Source organism: Cryptomeria japonica, unplaced genomic scaffold, assembly GCF_030272615.1.
Source record: "Cryptomeria japonica unplaced genomic scaffold, Sugi_1.0 HiC_scaffold_15, whole genome shotgun sequence".
In the NCBI taxonomy this organism is placed as follows: domain Eukaryota; kingdom Viridiplantae; phylum Streptophyta; class Pinopsida; order Cupressales; family Cupressaceae; genus Cryptomeria; species Cryptomeria japonica.
Genome location: NW_026728837.1, coordinates 670,001 through 685,000, shown reverse-complemented (window position 1 = coordinate 685,000; position 15,000 = coordinate 670,001). Strand labels below are relative to the sequence as shown.

At 59.5% G+C, this 15,000-nt stretch overlaps 1 non-coding gene across 1 annotated transcript; it reads left to right on the top strand.

Annotated features, from left to right (window-relative positions):
- Positions 1-12,475: 12,475 nt before the first annotated feature.
- Positions 12,476-12,594, top strand: LOC131860714 (5S ribosomal RNA). Its single transcript, XR_009359808.1, has one exon. It is a non-coding gene; the product is annotated as a 5S ribosomal RNA (ribosomal RNA).
- Positions 12,595-15,000: the final 2,406 nt, after the last annotated feature.

Below are 15,000 nucleotides of genomic sequence, written 5' to 3'. Positions count from 1 at the left end.
CGGTCGCACACCGGGTAAGGGAGTGAGAGCCCCAAACATAGCTGGGCGAGGCGCTCACTCCGCTCTTTAATATCTCGTTAATACCGCCAAGGAAATGGCACAAGCACACACACACAAGCATCCTCGGAAGAGGACAGTTCGAGTGACAGGTCAAATCCAAGAGTTCCGAAGACTACCTCCAGGAACAATCGGGAACAAGACCGATTACAAGTCGTCGAGTCTGTTACTGGGCGAACACGAGATGCGCACAGGAAATCGATCAGCCCTCACAATGGCCCAAGGCCAGAGATCGGACTGCTACGATTTACCCCAACAATCATCGTGCCACTCTTCGCAGAGAGGTGATAGACGCCAACGAGCCCGCGCATAGCAATCGAGGTGTAAAAAGGGCGTTGAAGGCAGGAAGCCTGGACGAAAGAGGCTACGAGGTCACCTCGAAGCGGTCTAAGAATCGGGCGCACTTGGGGCGACTACCAGTGCCAACCCCTTATCCCGCGGTGCGTCCGACACACAGAAATTTCCAAGGCGGCCAAGGAGCCTCCCCGCATAGCAATCGGGGTGTGAGGTTACGGATGCAGCATTGATAGCAATCGAGGTGTGAGGCGAAGGATGCAGAAGTGAGAGCCGAGGGATGTAGCAGAGATAGCAATCGGGGTGTGTGATGCAGAAGAGATAGCAATCGAGGTGTGCGGTGGGAAGGGCCCAGCAGCCAGAATGAATGAAGCGACGGATGAAGCAGTGATGACAACCGGGCTGTGAGGAGAGGAGGGATGCAGCCAAGAAAGCAATCAGGGCTCGAGGCAAGGGATGCATCAAGGATAGCAATCATGTTGTGAGGCGAGATTCCAAAGGCTAAACGTGAGAGGCTGCAGGGTCGACTCAGAGAGGTCTATGCATGTGAGAGGCTGAAAGCAAGGTCGAATCGGAGCGGTCTATGCATCGGGCGCGCTTGGGGCGACTACCAGTGCCAACCCCTTATCCCGCGACGCGTCCGACAAAGAGAACGTTCCAAGGCGGCAGAGGAGGTTACCAGCCGAAGGATGCAGTAGCAATAACAGGTATAGTTCCGCGGCGGCCGAGAAGACTCACCGCATAGGAATCGGGATGCGAGGCGAGGGATGCGGCGGGAAGGCCCCGACGGCTAAACGGAAGAGGCTGCAGGGCCGCCTCGGAATGGTCCAAGCATCGGATGCGATTGGGACGACTACCAGTGCCAACCCCTTATCCCGCGATGCGTCCGATACACAGATAGTTCCAAGGCGGCCGAGGAGCCTCACCGCATATCAATCGGGGTGCGAGGCGAGGGATGGGGCGGGAAGGCCCCAACGGCTAGACGGAAGAGGCTTCAGGGCCACCTCGGAATGGTCCAAGCATCGGACGCGCTTGGGGCGACTGCCAGTGCCAACCCCTTATCCCGCGATGCGTCCGATACACAGATGGTTCCAAGGCGGCCGAGGAGCCTCACCGCATAGCAATCGGGGGTGCGAGGCGAGGGATGGGGCGGGAAGGCCCCAACGGCTAGACGGAAGAGGCTTCAGGGCCGCCTAGGAATGGTCCAAGCATCGGACACGCTTGGGGCGACTACCAGTGACAGCCCCCTATCCCGCGATGCGTCCGATACGAAGATGGTTCCAAGGCGGCCGAGGAGCCTCACCGCATAGCAATCGGGGTGCGAGGTGGGGGATGCGGCGAGATGGCCCCAACGGCTAGACGGAAGAGGCCACAGGGCCGCGTCGGAATAGTCCAAGCATCGGACGCGCTTGGGGCGACTACCAGTGACAACCCCTTATCCCGCGATGCGTCCGATACGAAGATAGTTCCAAGGCGGCCGAGGAGCCTCACCGCATAGCAATCGGGGTGCGAGGTGGGGGATGCGGCGAGATGGCCCCAACGGCTAGACGGAAGAGGCTGCAGGGCCGCCTCGGAATAGTCCAAGCATCGGACGCGCTTGGGGCGACTACCAGTGACAACCCCTTATCCCGCGATGCGTCCGATACGAAGATAGTTCCAAGGCGGCCGAAGAGCCTCACCGCATAGCAATCGGGGTGCGAGGTGGGGGATGCGGCGAGATGGCCCCAACGGCTAGACGGAAGAGGCCACAGGGCCGCCTCGGAATAGTCCAAGCATCGGACGCGCTTGGGGCGACTACCAGTGACAACCCCTTATCCCACGATGCGTCCGATACGAAGATAGTTCCCAGGCGGCCGAGGAGCCTCACCGCATAGCAATCGGGGTGCGAGGCGAGGGATGCAGCGAGATGGCCCCAAAGGCTAGACGGAAGAGGCTGCAGGGCTGCCTCGGAATAGTCCAAGCATCGGACGCGCTTGGGGCGACTACCACTGCCAACCCCTTATCCCGCGATGCGTCCGATACACAGATAGTTCCGAGGCGGCCGAGGAGGTGGGGGATGCGGCGAGATGGCCCCAACGGCTAGACGGAAGAGGCTGCAGGGCCGCCTCGGAATAGTCCAAGCATCGGACGCGCTTGGGGCGACTACCAGTGACAACCCCTTATCCCGCGATGCGTCCGATACACAGATAGTTCCGAGGCGGCCAAGGAGCCTCACCGCATAGCAATCGTGGTGCGAGGTGGGGGATGCGGCGAGATGGCCCCAACGGCTAGACGGAAGAGGATGCAGGGCCGCCTCGGAATGGTCCAAGCATCGGATGCGCTTGGGGCGACTACCACTGCCAACCCCTTATCCCGCGATGCGTCCGATACACAGATAGTTCCAAGGCGGCCGAGGAGCCTCACAGCATAGCAATCAGGGTGCGAGGCGAGGGATGCGGCGAGAAAGCCCCAACGGCTAGAGGGAAGAGGCTTCAGGTCCGCCTCGGAATGGTCCAAGCATCGGACGCGCTTGGGGCGACTACCAGTGACAACCCCTTATCCCGCGACGCGTCCGATACACAGATAGTTCCAAGGCGGCCGAGGAGCCTCACCGCATAGCAATCGGGGTGCGAGGCGAGGGATGCGGCGAGAAGGACCCAACGGCTACACGGAAGAGGCTTCGGGGCCGCCTCGGAATGGTCCAAGCATCGGACGCGCTTGGGGCGACTACCAGTGACAACCCCTTATCCCGCGACGCGTCCGATACACAGATAGTTCCAAGGCGGCCGAGGAGCCTCACCGCATAGCAATCGGGGTGCGAGGCGAGGGATGCGGCGAGAAGGACCCAACGGCTACACGGAAGAGGCTTCGGGGCCGCCTCGGAATGGTCCAAGCATCGGACGCGCTTGGGGCGACTACCAGTGACAACCCCTTATCCCGCGACGCGTCCGATACACAGATAGTTCCAAGGCGGCCGAGGAGCCTCACCGCATAGCAATCGGGGTGCGAGGCGAGGGATGCGGCGAGAAGGACCCAACGGCTAGACGGAAGAGGCTTCGGGTCCGCCTCGGAATGGTCCAAGCATCGGACGCGCTTGGGGTGACTACCAGTGACAACCCCTTATCCCGCGACGCGTCCGATACACAGATAGTTCCAAGGCGGCCGAGGAGCCTCACCGCATAGCAATCGGGGTGCGAGGCGAGGGATGCGGCGAGAAGGACCCAACGGCTAGACGGAAGAGGCTTCGGGTCCGCCTCGGAATGGTCCAAGCATCGGACGCGCTTGGGGCGACTACCAGTGACAACCCCTTATCCCGCGACGCGTCCGATACACAGATAGTTCCAAGGCGGCCGAGGAGCCTCACCGCATAGCAATCGGGGTGCGAGGCGAGGGATGCGGCGAGAAGGACCCAACGGCTAGACGGAAGAGGCTTCGGGTCCGCCTCGGAATGGTCCAAGCATCGGACGCGCTTGGGGCGACTACCAGTGACAACCCCTTATCCCACGACGCGTCCGATACACAGATAGTTCCAAGGCGGCCGAGGAGCCTCACCGCATAGCAATCGGGGTGCGAGGCGAGGGATGCGGCGAGAAGGACCCAACGGCTAGACGGAAGAGGCTTCGGGGCCGCCTCGGAATGGTCCAAGCATCGGACGCGCTTGGGGCGACTACCAGTGACAACCCCTTATCCCGCGACGCGTCCGATACACAGATAGTTCCGAGGCGGCCGAGGAGCCTCACCGCATAGCAATCGGGGTGCGAGGCGAAGGATGCGGCGAGAAGGACCCAACGGCTAGACGGAAGAGGCTTCGGGTCCGCCTCGGAATGGTCCAAGCATCGGACGCGCTTGGGGCGACTACCAGTGACAACCCCTTATCCCGCGACGCGTCCGATACACAGATAGTTCCAAGGCGGCCGAGGAGCCTCACCGCATAGCAATCGGGGTGCGAGGCGAGGGATGCGGCGAGAAGGACCCAACGGCTAGACGGAAGAGGCTTCAGGGCCGCCTCGGAATGGTCCAAGCATCGAACGCGCTTGGGGCGACTACCAGTGACAACCCCTTATCCCGCGACGCGTCTGATACACAGATAGTTCCGAGGCGGCCGAGGAGCCTCACCGCATAGCAATCGGGGTGCGAGGCGAGGGATGCGGCGAGAAGGACCCAACGGCTAGACGGAAGAGGCTTCAGGGCCGCCTCGGAATGGTCCAAGCATCGGACGCGCTTGGGGCGACTACCAGTGACAACCCCTTATCCCGCGACGCGTCCGATACACAGATAGTTCCGAGGCGGCCGAGGAGCCTCACCGCATAGCAATCGGGGTGCGAGGCGAGGGATGCGGCGAGAAGGACCCAACGGCTAGACGGAAGAGGCTTCAGGGCCGCCTCGGAATGGTCCAAGCATCGGACGCGCTTGGGGCGACTACCAATGACAACCCCTTATCCCGCGACGCGTCCGATACACAGATAGTTCCGAGGCGGCCGAGGAGCCTCACCGCATAGCAATCGGGGTGCGAGGCGAGGGATGCGGCGAGAAGGACCCAACGGCTAGACGGAAGAGGCTTCAGGGCCGCCTCGGAATGGTCCAAGCATCGGACGCGCTTGGGGCGACTACCAGTGACAACCCCTTATCCCGCGACGCGTCCGATACACAGATAGTTCCGAGGCGGCCGAGGAGCCTCACCGCATAGCAATCGGGGTGCGAGGCGAGGGATGCGGCGAGAAGGACCCAACGGCTAGACGGAAGAGGCTTCAGGGCCGCCTCGGAATGGTCCAAGCATCGGACGCGCTTGGGGCGACTACCGTTGCCAACCCCTTATCCCGCGATGCGTCTGATACACAGATAGTTCCGAGGCGGCCGAGGAGCCTCACCGCATAGCAATCGGGTTGTGAGGCAGATTATTTGGAAGGGAACCCCCTGGGATGCGGCTCAAGCAGTGCCCAAAGGGACTGGAATGCGGAATCACATCGAGAGACCCAAATGCTATACGAGGGCTCAAATCGAATTATCGATTTGGCCACGACATGGACGCATCGGAACGACTACCTTTGCCGAACCACTCGCAATTGCATCCATACCGAAACCAATAGACATTTCCGTTAGAGCCCTCGCATAGCATTCGGGAATCTCGCATGCCCCTCTAAATCGACCAATGCTGGCGCTCAATGAAAATCCGAGCGCTACCACCGTTCGAGCGCCAGCATTGGTCGAGTTAGAGGGGCACGGGGGAGAATGCTCCAGTCAACACCTCCCCTATATAAGTTATTTGTCCGATTCTCGCACAACCGTAGTCTGCCTCGTCGAATCAAACAACGGTCCCAGATTCCGACTTCCGTTCCGTAGAGACCCAAAAGCTAGATGGAGGCTCGCAAGAAAGAGAGTCGGCGCATAGCAATCGGGTTTCTCGAACGTTTAGGGACCGAGCTCACTTGCGGATAGGGAAAAATCCGCCAAGCAACCCAAAAGCTAGACGGGGGCTCGAATCGAATCGCCTAGGCGGCCACAACAACGACGTGTTGGATCGACTACCAGTGCCAAACCATTCAGCAAGACTAGTCTGTGTCGAGGCCGGATAGAGATTCTCAGAGAGCGCCCGCATAGCATTTAGGAGACCTGCCGCGTCCCTCACACTCGACAAATGGTGGTGCACGTTTATAAATCCGAGCGATCCCAACCCTTTCAAGCACCAACATCGGTCGAGATAGAGGGGCACGGAGGGGGCTGCGTGAGACAACACAGTCCCCTATATAAGTTATTTGTCCGATTCTCACACATCCGAAGAATGGTCATCAAATCGGACAACAGCCCAAACTTCCGACTTCCGTCCCAGAAAGCCCAAGAGCTATCTAAAACGTTCATGGCCGGAACTCGATCGCGGCTATACCAGTCCGCCAAGCAACCCAAAAGCTAGACTGGAGCTCTAGTCGAATCACCTCTGTGGCCATTGCAAGGACGTGTTGGAGCGACTACCATTGCCGAACCATTCCGCAGGTCGAGTCCATACCAAGGCCGCATAGAGATTCACGATGAGCTCCTGCATAGCAATCAGGAGACTTGCCGTGTCCATCACAATCGATAAATCCTGGTGCAAGATTTTTGCATCCGAGCGCTCCAACCAGTCGAGCACCAGCATCAATCGACATAAACGGGCACGGGGGGAGGATGCTCGAGAACACTACCTCCCCTATATAAGTTATTTGTCCGATTCTCAAGCAGCCGAAGTCTGGTCATCGAATCGGGTCAAAGACCACAACTTCCGACTTTACCCACAATGCAAGTCATCGAATCGAACATCGGCCCCCGAGTCGGACTCCATGCGTATGTCAGGTCATCGGACCCAAATTCCGCCTTCCTGCGCATGGCGGGCCATCAATATCAACTCGGTCATCGGACCCAAACTCCGCCTTTTTGCGTATGGCACGCCTTCAAATCGGTCATCGGACCCAAATTCCGCCTTCCTGTGCATGGCGGGCCATCAACATCAACTCGGTCATCGGACCCAAATTCCGCCTTTCTGCGCATGGCACGCCATCAACTCGGTCATCGGACCCAAATTCCGCCTTCCTGCGCATGGCAGGTCATCGGACACAAATTCAGACCTCGCCAATATGCCTACGTATCGAATCGGTCATCGGACCCAACTTCCGACTTCATCCATACTGTAGGGTCTTTGAGGTTGGCGCGGTGCGCTCAACCCAGGGAGTCGACCCATCGAAGCATACACCTCCCCTATATAAGCTATTTGTCCGATTCCCACACCTGTGTAGTTTGCACCTCTGACCAGGACATCGACCCCAACTTCCGAACTCGACTGCAACGACGGCACCAGCGCCTTGGTGCGCACCTTGCGACGCACAGTCCCAACATTCGCCTTCCTGCACATGGCAGGTCATCGGACCCAAATTCCGACCTCGCGAGTATGCCTACATATCGAATCGGTCATCGGACCCAACTTCCGACTTCATCCATACCGTAGGGTCTTTGAGGTTGGCGCGGTGCGCTCAACCCGGGGAGTCGACCCAACGAAGCATACACCTCCCCTATATAAGCTATTTGTCCGATTCCCACACCTGTGTAGTTTGCACCTCCGATCAAGACATCGACCCCAACTTCCGAACTCGCCTCCAACGACCGAACCAGCGCCTTGGTGCGCACCTTGCAACGCACAGTGCCAACATTCGCCTTCCTGCACGTGGCAGGTCATCGGACCCAAATTCCGACCTCGCGAGTATGCCTACATATCGAATCGGTCATCGGACCCAACTTCCGACTTCATCCATACCGTAGGGTCTTTGAGGTTGGCGCGGTGCGCTCAACCCGGGGAGTCGACCCAACGAAGCATACACCTCCCCTATATAAGCTATTTGTCCGATTCCCACACCTGTGTAGCTTGCACCTCCGATCAGGACATCGACCCCAACTTCCGAACTCGACTAAAAAGACCGCACCAGCGCCTTGGTGTGCACCATGCAACGCACAGTGCCAACATTCGCCTTCCTGCACATGGCAGGTCATCGGACCCAAATTCCGACCTCATGAGCATACCTACTAATCGAATCGGTCATCGGACCCAACTTCCGACTTCATCCATACCGTAGGGTCTTTGAGGTTGGTGCGGTGCGCTCAACCTGGGGAGTCGACCCATCGAAGCATACACCTCCCCTATATAAGCTATTTGTCCGATTCCGACACCTGTGTAGTTTGCACCTCCGCTCAGGACATCGACCCCAACTTCCGAACTCGCCTGCAACGACCGAACCAGCGCCTTGGTGCGCACCAAAAGTGCGCACTTTTGGAGGGCACTTTTGTGCGCTCCAAAGGTGCGCACTTTTGGAGGGCACTTTTCTGCGCTCCAAAGGTGCGCACTTTTGGAGGGCACTTTTTGGAGGGCACTTTTCTGCGCTCCAAAGGTGCGCACTTTTGGAGGGCACTTTTTGGAGGGCACTTTTCTGCGCTCCAAAGGTGCGCACTTTTGGAGGGCACTTTTTGGAGGGCACTTTTCTGCGCTCCAAAGGTGCGCACTTTTGGAGGGCACTTTTTGGAGGGCACTTTTCTGCGCTCCAAAGGTGCGCACTTTTGGAGGGCACTTTTTGGAGGGCACTTTTCTGCGCTCCAAAGGTGCGCACTTTTGGAGGGCACTTTTTGGAGGGCACTTTTCTGCGCTCCAAAGGTGCGCACTTTTGGAGGGCACTTTTTGGAGGGCACTTTTCTGCGCTCCAAAGGTGCGCACTTTTGGAGGGCACTTTTTGGAGGGCACTTTTCTGCACTCCAAAGGTGCGCACTTTTGGAGGGCACTTTTTGGAGGGCACTTTTGTGCGCTCCAAAGGTGCGCACTTTTGGAGGGCACTTTTGTGCACTCCAAAGGTGCGCACTTTTGGAGGGCACTTTTGTGCACTCCAAAGGTGCGCACTTTTGGAGGGCACTTTTCCTGCGCTCCAAAGGTGCACACCTAGGTGAGCACCTTCGACCACACCTTGTAGCACACCAAACTCTGACTTTCGACTTCATCCGCAATGCAGGGTCTTTGAGGTTGGCGCAATGCGCACAACCAGGGGAGTCGACCCATCAAACCCAACACCTCCCCTATATAAGCTATTTGTCTGATTCTCATACATGCGTAGCCTGCAGGAGCAATTAGGACATCGACCCCAACTTTCGGCTTCTAAACGAAAACAAGGTCTTTGAGGTTGGTGTAATGCGAACAACTAGGGGAGTCAACCCATCAAACCCAACACCTCCCCTATATAAGCTATTTGTCTGATTCTCATACATGTGTAGTCTACAGGAGCAATTAGGACATCGACCCCAACTTTTGACTTCTTAACGAAAACAAGGTCTTTGAGGTTGACGTAATGCGCACAACCAGGGGAGTCGACCCATCAAACCCAACACCTCCCCTATATAAGCTATTTGTCCGATTCTCATACATGTGTAGCCTGCAGGAGCCATTAGGACATTGACCCCAACTTTTGACTTCTTAACGAAAACAAGGTCTTTGAGGTTGGCGTAATGCGCACAACCAAGGGAGTTGACCCATCAAACCCAACACCTCCCCTATATAAGCTATTTGTCTGATTCTCATACATGTGTAGCCTGCAACAACGATTAGGACATCCACCCCAACTTCTGAATTCGTCTGCGTTGACCGCACCAAAGGTGCACGCCTTGGTGCTCACCAAAATCCGACTTCCGACTTCTTCTGCTATGCGGGGTCTTTGAGGTTGGCGCAGTGCGCACAACCAGGGGAGTCAACCCATCGAATGCAACACCTCCCCTATATAAGCTATTTGTCTGATTCTCATACATGCGTAGACTGCAGCAATGATTAGGACATCCACCCCAACTTTTGACTTCTTAAACAAGACAGGGTCTTTGAAGTTGGTGCAGTGCACACAACCAGGGGAGTCGACCCATCAAACGCAACACCTCCCCTATATAAAGCTATTTGTCCGATTCTCATACGTGTAGTCTGCAGCAGCGATTAGGACATCGACCCCAACTTCCGAATTCGTTTGCATTGACCGCACCAAAGGTGCACGCCTTGGTGTGCACCCTGGAGTGCACTTTGGTGCTCACCTCGGTGCACACTTTGGTGTGCACCTCGGTGTGCACCAAAGGTGCGCACCTTGGAGCGCACCAAAGGTGTACACTTTGGAGCGCACCACATAGGGTCTTTGAGAGGTTGGCGCAGTGCGCACACCAAGGTGGGTGTTGAGGTGCGTGCCGAGGTGGGTGGGTGCTAGGGTGCGCTCCATGGTGGGTGCCAGGGTGGGTGCGTGCTAGGGTGGATTCCAAAGAGGGTCATAGGGTGGGTGCCAAGGTGGGTTGGTGATATAGTGGGTTCAAAGGTGGGTACTAGGGTGGGTTCCAAGGTGGGTCACAAGTTGGGTGCCAGGATGCGTGGGTGTTAGGTTGGGTGCCAAGGTGGGCTCCTGCGTGGGTGGGTGCTAGGGTGGGTTTCAAGGTGGACGCGAGGGCGGGTGCCAAGGTGGGTAACAAGTTGGGTGTTAGGATGGGTGAGTGCTAGAGTGGGTGCCAAGGTGGGTGGGTGCTAAGGTGGATGCCAAGGTGGTTCACAGGGTGGGTGGGTTCTAGGGTGAGTTCCAAGGTGGGTCACAGGTTCAGTGCTAGGGTGGGTGTCAAGGCGGGTGTCGAGGTGCCTGGGTGCTAGGGTGTGGATGCCAATGTGGGTCATAGGGTGGGTACTAGGGTGGGCTGCAATGTGGGTGCCAAGGTGGGTAACATGCTCGGTGGGTTCTAAATTGGGTGCCAGGGTGGGTGTGCACCCACCTTGCCCGAGGTGGGTGCCAAGGTGCCAGTGTGGGTGGGTGCTAAGGTGGATGCCAAGGTGGGTGAGAAGGTGGGTGATAGGTTGAGTGGTAGGATGGGTGGGTGCCAAGATGGGTCACAGGGTGGGTGCAAGGGTGGGTAGGTGCTAGGGTTGGTGTCAGGGTGGGTGGGTGCTAGGTTGGGTTCCAAGGTGGGTGCGAGGGTGAGTGTCAAGGTGGGTCACAGGTTAGGTGCTAGGATGGGTGAGTGCTAGGGTGCAAAGGTGCCAGGGTGGGTGCTAGGATGGGTCGATGCTAGGGTGAGTGGCAAGGTGGGTCCACAAGTGTCAAGGTGGGTGCCGAGGTGGGTGCCAAGTCGGCGACTGCTATGGTGGATGCCAAGGTGGGTCACGGGGTGGGTGCCAAGTTGCTAGGTTGGGTTCCAAGGTGGGTGCCAACGTGGGTGCTAGGGTGCGTGGGTTAAAGGGTGTGTCACAACGTGGGTGCCAGGATGGGTGCGCACCCACACTGGCCAAGACGGGTGCGGGTGCAAGGTTGGGTTCCAAGCCCGGTCACAGGCTGGGTGCTAGGATGGGTGGGTGCCAAGGTGGGCACCAGGGTGGGTGCACCCACCCTGGCCAAGGTGGGTCACGGGGTGGGTCCTAGGGTGGGTAACGGGGTGGGTACTAAGGTGCGTGCCAAGGTGGGTCATAGGGTGGGTGCCAAGGTGGGCACCAGGGTGGGTGTGCACCAACCCTAGCCAGGGTAGGTCACGGGGTGGTTGTCGGGGTGGGCGTCAAGGAGCCAAGGTGGGTGGCAAGTAGCCAAGTTGCGTGCCAAGGTGGGTGTCGGGGTGGGTGCCAAGGATCCAAGGTGGGTGCCAAGGAACCAAGGTGGGTGTCTGGGTGGGTGCCGAGGTGGGAGCCAGGGTGGGTCCCAAGGTGAGTGCAAAGGTGGGTGCCAGGGTCAAGGTGAGTGCCAATGTGGGTTCCAAGGTGCCAGGGTCAGGGTGAGTGCCAATGTGGGTTCAAAGGTGCTAAGTTGGGTGCGAGGTTGGGTGCGAGGGTGGGTGGGTGCCAAGGTGTGCTAGGTGGAAGCCCGGGTGGGTCGGCATCCCATGGGTGTCGAGTTGGGTGCCTGATGGGTGCTTCTTGTCAAGTTTTAGTCGTCGGGACTCATTTCGAGCCTTAGAGGTCGTTTCTTGTCCGGTTGCCCTGTCTTCGACCTGGGAACCCAATTTTGGTCCTCGGGTCCCATTTTTTTTTGTCTCGCATCCCACTTTTGGCCTGTGGCCTTTTCGGGGTCGATTCTCGTTTTGGGCATCAGAGCATGTTTCTTCTCCTAAAACCCAATATTTGTTTATTAAGTCTCGGAACACATTTTTGTTCTCGTGGACCCATCATGGGTCTTGGAACGCATTTGTGGTCCTTGGGTCCCATTTTGCATCCCGAAACTTGTGTTTTGGTGCTTGATCCCTATTTTGGGTGCCCACCTTGCACCAAGTGCGCACCCGGGGCAAACCGAGCGCCTTGGTGCACCGGGGCAAGATCGAGCGTGCACCCGAGGCGCCCCGAACATGCACCAAGGTGCACTCGGCCCACATGTGAGCGCAGGTCGTTGCGCCCGAGGTGGTGTGTGGGCACCGCGTTGCAGACGGGACACTGCACGCACACGACGCCCCCTCCAGGTGCACGCACGTAGGCCGGGCCGGGTGCACACCCGACGCCCTAGCAAGGTGCGCGCACCCGGGCAGGGCTCACACTTGGCGAACGGGGCGCACTTCGCGAGGGAGGGTGTGCACCTCGACGGGGGTGGGTGGCCGGGGTGGATTCGCACGTGGGTCGCGGTTTGCTAAGTACACACTGCGACAAGCTCATAACGGGTGCGATCATACCAGCGTTAGTGCACCGGATCCCATCAGAACTCCGCAGTTAAGCGCGCTTGGGCCGGAGTAGTACTGGGATGGGTGACCTCCCGGGAAGTCCCGGTGTTGCACCCTTTTTTAGTTTTTCGCCGGGCGTCGCAATGCTATTTGAATAAACCTTTTGCCCGTTTGCGTTCTCGTCGGGGCCGGGCCGGGCCGGGGTGCGCTGCCCGCACTACCGCGCGCGCGGGGGCGACACCGAGCGCACACCCGAGGCGCCCCGAGCACACAGGCCACGGTGCAACCCGGGCGTTGTGCGCGCACCCCGGTGCGCCCGAGGTGCTGCGCGCGCACCCAGGTGAAATCGGTGTGCACCTCGGCCAGTGCGCGCTCGGTCGAGTCGCGCACGTTGGCCAAGGTGCACGGTGATGTTTCTTACTCTAAGGTTCCGCACCAGACGCCCGGGACAGGTGAGCGAAGCTGGGCGGGGCCGGGTGCGCGGCCGGGGCAGGTGCACGCAGCTGGAGAGAGCTTTGGAGCACACTTCGGAGCGCACCAATGATGCGCTCCATTCAAAAGTTTCCTGAAAAGGCAAAAAAAGTTGAGATTATAGAATTTCCCACTTGAGAGATTGTAAAAAAAAAAAATTTAAAATGAAGGAAACGCGGGTGCCAAGGTGTGCGCGCCCGGGTGCGCAGCCCAGCCAAGGTGTGCGCACCAAGGCGCCCACCCTGGCGAAGGTGCACGCAAGGTGCGCACCCGAGGCAAACCGGACAATTAACCCAACTTTCGACTTCGCGCGCACCTGCGCACCTTGGAGCGCACTTCGGAGCGCTCCTTGGTGCGCACCAATCTTGGGCACCTCGGAGTGCACCATGGCGCCCACCAAGGTGCGCACCCGGGGCAAACCGAGCTCCGACTTCGTGCGCACCTTGGAGCGCACGAAAGGTGCGCACCATGGCGCCCACCAAGGTGCGCAGCCCAGCCAAGGCGTGCGCATCAAGGTGCGCACCCTGGCGAAGGTGCGCACCCGGGGCAAACCGAGCTCCGACTTCGTGCGCACCTTGGAGCGCACAAAAGGTGCGCAACCCAGCCAAGGTGTGCGCACCCCGGTCAAACCGAGCTCCGAATCGTGCGCACCAGAGGTGCACGCCATCGTGCGCACCTTGGAGCACACTTCGGAGCCCTCCTTGGTGCGCGCCGATGTTGCGCACCTCGGAGCGCACCCGGGGAAAACAATGCAATTAACCCGACTTTCGACTTCGTGGGCACCTCGGAGCGCTCTCGGGTTCGCACCTCGGAGCACACCGAGGTGCGCACCTTTGATGCGCTGCCTTCACCAATTTCCAGAAAAGGCAAGAAAACATTGAGAAGGTGTGCGCACCGAGGTGCCCACCCTAGCGAAGGTGCACGCGAGGTGCGCACCCGGGGCAAACCGGGCTCCGACTTCGTGCACGCCGCACCTTGGAGCACACTTCGGAGCGCTCCTTGGTGCGCACCAGGGCGCGCAACCCAGCCGAGGTGCCCACCCCGGCGAAGGTGCACGCGAGGTGCGCACCCGGGGCAAACCGGGCTCCGACTTCGTGCACGCCATGGTGCCCACCGCGGCGAAGGTGCACGCGAGGTGCGCACCCGGGGCAAACCGGGCTCCGACTTCGTGCACGCCGCACCTTGGAGCACACTTCGGAGCGCTCCTTGGTGCGCACCATGGTGCCCACCAGGGCGCGCAACCCCGCCGAAGGTGCACGCGAGGTGCGCACCCGGGGCAAACCGGGCTCCGACTTCGTGCACGCCGCACCTTGGAGCACACTTCGGAGCGCTCCTTGGTGCGCACCATGGTGCCCACCAGGGCGCGCAACCCCGCCGAAGGTGCACGCGAGGTGCGCACCCGGGGCAAACCGGGCTCCGACTTCGTGCACGCCATGGTGCGCACCGCGGCGAAGGTGCGCACCCGGGGCAAACCGGGCTCCGACTTCGTGCACGCCGCACCTTGGAGCACACTTCGGAGCGCTCCTTGGTGCGCACCAGGGCGTGCAACCCAGCCGAGGTGCCCACCCCGGCGAAGGTGCACGCGAGGTGCGTACCCGGGGCAAACCGGGCTCCGACTTCGTGCACGCCGCACCTTGGAGCACACTTCGGAGCGCTCCTTGGTGCGCACCATGGTGCCCACCAGGCCGCGCAACCCAGCCAAGGTGTGCGCACCAAGGTGCACGCGAGGTGCGCACCCGGGGCAAACCGGGGTCCGACTTCGTGCACGCCGCACCTTGGAGCACACATCGGGGCGCTCCCGGGTTCGCACCGGCGTTGCGCACCGTGGTGGGCACCTCGGAGCACACCAAGGTGGGCAGCGAGGTGCGCACCTTTGATGCGATGCCTTCACTAATTTCCATAAAAGGCAAAAAAAAAACGAGATTTTAAAATTTCCGTTTTGAAAGATAGTGAGAAAAAGGGAATGCTGGTGCCATCTTGAGCCCGCCCTGGTGCGCAGCCCAGCCAAGGTGTGCGCACCAAGGTGCCCACCCTGGCGAAGGTGCGCGCCCG